The 6,878-nt window shown below is 42.4% G+C and overlaps 1 pseudogene; it reads right to left on the bottom strand.

Moving 5' to 3' along the window:
- Positions 1 to 5,281: 5,281 nt before the first annotated feature.
- On the bottom strand, positions 5,282 to 5,364 carry LOC118678997 (annotated as a pseudogene).
- Between the last annotated feature and the right edge of the window lie 1,514 nt (positions 5,365 to 6,878).

Raw genomic sequence — 6,878 nt, 5'->3', positions numbered from 1 at the left:
GGGAGAGGCCCGCGGAGTGGCAGGCGATATATTCTGTACGTTAGGAGTGAGGCATGTGGGGAAGAGTTTCTAGTGTCTGTCCACATTGGTTTCTCACAAGAGCATGTGAAGGCCCACCTCTTTCATGTGTGAGTCTCGATGGAGATAGAGCATCCTGTCTCAGAGTATAGATTTCAGAATGAGATGGCTTGCACTTTGGACTCTACCTAAGATGTGTGAAACTTAGGCAAAACATACATACACACACACTCGGTGGGATAAAGGAACATACCAGAGTTTATGAGCATTGGGATTGAATTCTGGGAAACCTTGTTCTTTGGCATCTGCCAATATGCCCTCTGGAATGTCTGATGTGCCCACAATGTCTCTCTCACCAGCCATGCTTCCCTGTTTTCCACAGTCACTAGCGTAATTTCAGCCCTTGTCACCTCACACCTGTATTATAAAGACAGCTTAGTCCCTTGTCTCTCTGGCTCCAGTCTTCTCCAGTTCACATCTTTGATTGATGGAAGAAGACTCCAAGACACGGCTCTTATCACATCCCTCTCTCCTCCTCCTCTGCTGAAGAACTCCGCCACTTCTTCACTCACAAGAAGGTGTTGTCCCTGCATCGTTTCACCAGGCCCTTGGGGGGTGAGGGGACCCCAAGAATGTCTACTAGTTAGGATCACCTGGGATATATTAAGACAGGCAGTTTTCTATCTCCCTTCTATTGATGGGACTACGGGAGCCACATTTTAAAAAATCTTTTCTTGCCCAGCCGACATGGCTTAATGGTTGAGTGTTGACCTATGAACCAAGAGGTCATAGTTTGATTTCCCATCAGGGCACATGCCTGGGTGCAGGCTGGATCCCCTGTGTAGGTTGTACAGAATTGATGTTTCTATCTCTCTCTCTCCCTCTCCCTTCTTCTCAGAAATCAATAAAAATATCTTAAAAATATTTTCTTATGTATAGATAGAAATGTGACAACTAGGATATTTTCACCTTGCATCCAGCACCAGGATCAAGAAATAGAAAGCTAACAGCAAAAAAGGTAGCCACTATGCTGACTTCTAAAATAAATCTCTATTTTTTTTTTAAAGCTTTCCAGGTTATGAGCTTGTTTTTTGGGGGCAACTCATTGTTTCATGAGAGTTAACAAGGAATAGTTTGTGGCGTTGAGGTTATTTCCAGATTCTTTTTTTATGTGCATATGGTTTTTGCCCAACCAAATAGTAGGCTTTAAAGATCAAGAATTTCTTTCATTTATTTCATATTCATTCCATTACTCTTTCCTGCGATATACCATTAAAATTGTTTTTGCCTTTATTGACTTATTTGAGACAGACTTACTGTGATTATTATACATTGGTTTTAAATAAAGTATGTATACATCTATTCTTAGGCATATTGGATACCTGATACATCTTTAACAAATTGACTTATTTTGTCTTTTTCCCTCTGTATCTCAGTAAATGGATAAAGAAGGGACTCACTCATGGCCGTGAGTTCGAGGCAGTCAAGTCTCAGTTCAGGGACCCCTCAATCCAAGGCTGAGCCTCCTGCACTGGGTTCTGCGCTCCCCAATTTGAGGCTGCATTAGCATTTCTTAGAAATAGTTTTAAAAAGTGGAAATGACATCTAATACAGGGCTAGGCACATGGTATACAACCCATACACATTTACTGAATGGAGTAAATTTGAGAGAACTCATTGAAATAATGCCAACACATTATCTCTGATTGAAAAAAACTCACACACAGCTCCTTGCATGATGTTTTAGTGACTGAAAGGTATGAGCTGATCATATTATTGCTTCCAGTGATAACTACCCTTTGCCACCTAACTGATCTCCAACGCGATTGGTTATTGTGCGTTCACGTGATGAAAACAATTTGTTCTTTCTGGGGTCTTAGGAAGGTGATCATTTCCTCTCTGAGACATCATAACTCTGCAGTCAGGAACTGGGCATGAAACGGATAAATGTTGGCTCAAACCTAGAGGTCATGTTTTTAGCGATCTCTGTCATGTTGGCACAAATAAGAATCCCCCCCCCCCCAAATTCTGGGGGCAGGCACTGTTTTATATCATACAGAGAGATCGGGTGTTTACAAGAGCCACAGACAGGAGATGGCCCCTGTAAAAAGGAACTTAAGAAGCCACCGTGAGGCAATAGAAGATGAGTGATGAGTGACACGTTGGCCCAGGGCGCAGAGACTGGAAACATCAGCTCTGGCTGGAGAGGGCCAGGCAGCTCCCTGGGGAAGATGATCCTTGAAATGGATCTGGAAGGATGGCGATGCATTTGACAGGTGGCGTTGGGGGAGAATACGACGACGACAGGGCGGTGAGAAAGTACAGGGCAGTTTTGATGGTGAGCTTGGCTGGAGCAGAAGATTCAGACGGGGCCTTCAAGGTAGAGAAATCTGACGTAGCAGGGTTGCAGACTGCGTGGAATTCTGGGCCCAAAAGTTAGGAAGCTTTTGCAGCGGCCACGTGTGAAATAGTAAAGCTCTGACTTAAGGTGCAGTAGTGAACAGCGAAGAAAGTTTACTAATCTTAGACGAACTGACTTGGAAAAATTCCATCAGCTTGGTGATTGCAACGTAGGCGGTGAGGATTTTTCTTTTTTAAATATATTTTATTGATTTTTACAGAGAGGAAGGGAGAAGGATAGAGAGCTAGAAACATCGATGAGAGAGGAACATTGATCAGCCGCCTCCTGCACACTCCCCACTGGGGATGTGCCCGCAACAAAGGTACATGCCTTTGACCGGAATCAAACCCAGGACCCCTCAGTCCGCAGGCCGACGCTCTATCCACTGAGCCAAACAGGTCAGGGCGGCGGTGAGGATTTTGAGGTATGAAGAGGCCCAGGTTTTGAGCCTCGGTGCCATGCACAGAGACCCTCCATGTTCTTCTGGTACAGCCACGCTTCTGGAGACCGTAGTCTATGTTCACTGTCTTCCCTTTCATCTCAAATCACTGCTCCATCTACTGGCATCTGCCCTCTCTATCTCATTTAACTTGGCTTCCAGCCTGCCAGATCTAACGGGCACGGTTCTGTCTTCAAGCATTGATCTCTTTACTCTCTGCCCCACTGATTTTTAGGGTTCCTTTTCAGCATGAAAAACACTGCAAAACCCCCCACAAAATCTGCAAAGGAATCAGAGGTCGTTAGCATAACAGAGCCAAGCACAGTGCCTAAAGGGCAGGATGTAAACTGTCTTCTCTCCAATGCATGAGTGCAAGGTCTTCTGTTTCTTTATAAGAAAACTGGAGGACGGTGAGTATAACCCCGAGTTTGCAGGTATGACAATGTCTAATGAATGAATTGCCCTAAAGAGACAGCAGAATGTATGAGGTGCTAAAACACATTGTGCAAGCAGAGATTACATTGGACCGAGTGATTTATGAGACGAGCCCAGCAAGTGATATCATTGGCTCAGGGGAGTAGCCCTGGACTGGTTTATAAGATCACTGAACTTGGAGCGATGGCGTTGTAGATATTTATTGTTGTTTTAACTGCAGGAACCCAGCGTAGCTTCTAGGTTTCCAAACTCTGCAATGTGACGTTTTATGAGGCCTGCAACTCCAGCGAAAGCGATGGAAGACAGTAAACTATCATGGCTAACGGAGGGGGAGTAAATAGATGTTCCTGCCGTCGGTTTTATTGAGCTGCCCTTTTGTATACACATTCGAGCCCATGTTTATTATTTCCTTTAATGACTGCTGTATCGCATTCTCAGTTTGCAAGTTAAAACACTCCCCACCCCCCCACCACTGTGGCCACATGAAGCTCACGTGGGACTTCAAGCCCAGCTGCAGTCTCTCTGTCTTACTGGGGCTTCCAAAAGCAATAAAGATTTCACAGTGAAGTTCAGGTTGGAGATCTTAGTGTTGCCCGAAGTGGCAGAAAATTTCTCTCTCTCTCTCTCTCTCTCTCTCTCTCTCTCTCTCTCTCTCTCTCTGTCTCTCTCTCTCTGTCTGTCTCTGTCTCTCTGTCTCTCTCTTCAAATAAACAGAGACATGCTGATGAGAGGAGATAAACTTGTATCTGGTTGCTCTAATAAAGAAGCAACTCCAGGAGCCACTGGGCAGAGGGCAAGCCCGCCAAGAAGACCATCTTAGGAACTGCCTGAGAAATACGTTTCCTCTTATGAATCGGTGGACTTCAGCCTCCAGCCCGGGTTTTGGAGCCTTGATTTCGGAGTATGAGGTTTTCTTTTCATTTACCTCGAGGGGATGTCATGACCTCCTCAGGTTCAAGTGTATTTACAAATCACCTCATTTTTCAGATGAATATAGGCCTCATGGAAGGTTTACTGTTTTTCTTTCTGGTATATGTGAAAAGCGGTCCAAGAAAATGCACCAGAATTCGGCCCCTGGGCAGAGAGTAGGGGATGGATGAAACCTCTTTGTTTACAGTCAGCAGGGAATGGAAACGGGGTACAATATGGTATGGTTAACTGTTGTCTCCATGCTGTATGTTAAATGTCCAGACTTCACTCATTCTGCATCACCGGGTCAGAATGAATAAAGTTTGATCAAAAGGAATCAAATGAATGTTTCTCCATTTCCTTCCCCATCACCCAGTCCTTGGTAACCACCATTGTGGTACCAAGTAAATTACACAGTATGTGCCTTATCTGTGTCTGGTTTATGTCACATAGAATATGTCCTTCAGGTTCATTCATGTTATCACAAATGGCGGAATATACTTTTTAAAGGCTGAATAATATTCCAGTATAGTTATAGTTATCGTTATTGCTATAGTTATAGTTATAGATGTGTATTTATATGTATACATATATCACATTTTCTTCATTTATCCATCACTTGGCACTTTGTGATTAATGCTATTCTGATTAATGCTACAGTGAACATGGGAGTGCAGATAATCTGTTTGAGATCCTGATTTCGTTTCCTTTGTCTTTATACACAGTAGTGAGATTGCTAGCTCATGTGGTAGTCCTATTGTTTATGTTTTGAGAAACCTCCATACTACTTTTCATGATGGCTACACCAATTTACATTCCCACCAACACTGTACAAGCGTTCCCTCTTCTTCACATCCTTGCCAATACTTACCTTTTATCTTTTTGATGGTAGACGTGCTAGCAGGTGTGAGGTGATGGCTCATTGTGCTTTCATTTGCATTCGCTTGATTAGTGACGTTAAGCATCTTTTCATGTACTTGTTGGCCATTTGTATGTCTTCTTTTGAAAAATGTGTACTCAGGTCCTTTGCCCATTTTTATTATTATTATTATTATTATTATTATTATTATTATTTTAAAATATGTCAGTAGTGGAACGATCCACCCTTTTTACTTGCAAAGTGTGAACAGAAAGCTACTATATTTCTCTAGGACATTGCCCATTTTTTAATTGAGTTGTTTGTTTTCTTGCTATTGAGCTGTTTGAGTTCCTTATGTACCTCTTTTGGATTTGAACCTCTTAGTAGAGATGTGATTGGCAAAGATGTCCTCCCATTCTGCAGGTTGTCTCTTCACTCTGTTGACGGTTTCCTTTGAGTTCGATGCAGTCCCATTTGTCTATTTTTGCTTTTGTTGCCTGTGCTTTTGGGGGTCAGAGCCAAAAAATCCTCACCCAGACCAATGTCAAGAAGTTTTTCCTAGTAGTCTTACAGTTTCAGGTTTTACACTTAAGTCTTCAATCCATTTTGATCTGATTTTGTATATGGTATGAGATAAGGGTCCAGTTTCATTCTTCTGCACATGAAGATCTGGTTTTACTCAGACCGTTTATTTATTTTTTTAATCCTCACTGGATAATTTTTTTTCATTGATTTTTAGAAAGAGTGGATGGAGAGAGTAGAAGGGAAAGATGAAGGAAGAGAGGGAGGGATAGAGAAAGAGAAACATCAACGTGAGAGACCATCAATTGACTGCCTCCTGCATGCGCCCTACCAGGCTGGGGATTGAACCATGCCCTTGACCCGGGAATTGGACCGAGGACCCTTCAGTCCTCAGGCTGATACTCCAACCACTGAATAAAACCGGCCAGGGCTACTCCATATATTAAAGAGAGTATCTTTTTTCCCACTGTGTGTTCTTGGCAAGCAGGCACACAGTTTATGAAAGTTCTTGTCCCGCTGGTTTCATGATTTCTCAAAGTAAAAATCTCAAACATTATAGACTTTTAAGAGAGGAAGTAGTTTCAATACTAAGACGTCACTATTAAAAAAATTAGAGCTTACTAGTGTGCTGGGGAACATGAGACATTTGAATAGAGCTGAGTGCTCTAATGGAAAGTCGGAACAGTCTAGAAATTTCTTGGGATTCAGTGAACACTCCATAAATGATTATTAAAAGCATAACAGACCCTACCAGGCATCAGGATTGGCCATAAGGTTTATCATTGGGTTGTGTATGAGATGAGAAAACGCTAAGATTCTGTGCCTTATTTTTTAAATTCAAGTAAGAAATTAACTAGTGGCTGGAGCTGGTTGAGTAGTGTAGAGAGAACAACTGGCTGCCTATCTTAGTTATGTAGCAAATACTCTTTTTGGGGTCATTAACAAGGGTTGCTCTATGGTGGAAAACAGTTATGGGGCAATTTGTAAGTTTAACAGTGTTTTCCCAATCCTGGTCCTATTCGTTCCTTACAGCGACCCTAGTAAATCATAGACTGTATTAGCTTGGCTTTAGAATCAAGCAGCACAAGGGAGGAACCGTAGCTCCAACCATGATTGGTTATGTGGCACAGATTCCTTAAATTTCCTGAACTTCTGTTCTTTTTCTCTATAAACTAAGATAATCATATTTTACTGTGTTTGGGCACTCTAGCAATTAGTTAATGATAAATGCTTAGCAACATTGCGGGCGTCCAGTTTACTGGGGACAATTATTGTCATTATTGTTCTTGACATCA

Source organism: Myotis myotis, unplaced genomic scaffold (assembly GCF_014108235.1).
Source record: "Myotis myotis isolate mMyoMyo1 unplaced genomic scaffold, mMyoMyo1.p scaffold_m19_p_21, whole genome shotgun sequence".
In the NCBI taxonomy this organism is placed as follows: domain Eukaryota; kingdom Metazoa; phylum Chordata; class Mammalia; order Chiroptera; family Vespertilionidae; genus Myotis; species Myotis myotis.
The sequence above is the reverse complement of the archived record's forward strand: the minus strand, read 5'-3'. Positions and strand labels throughout refer to the sequence as shown.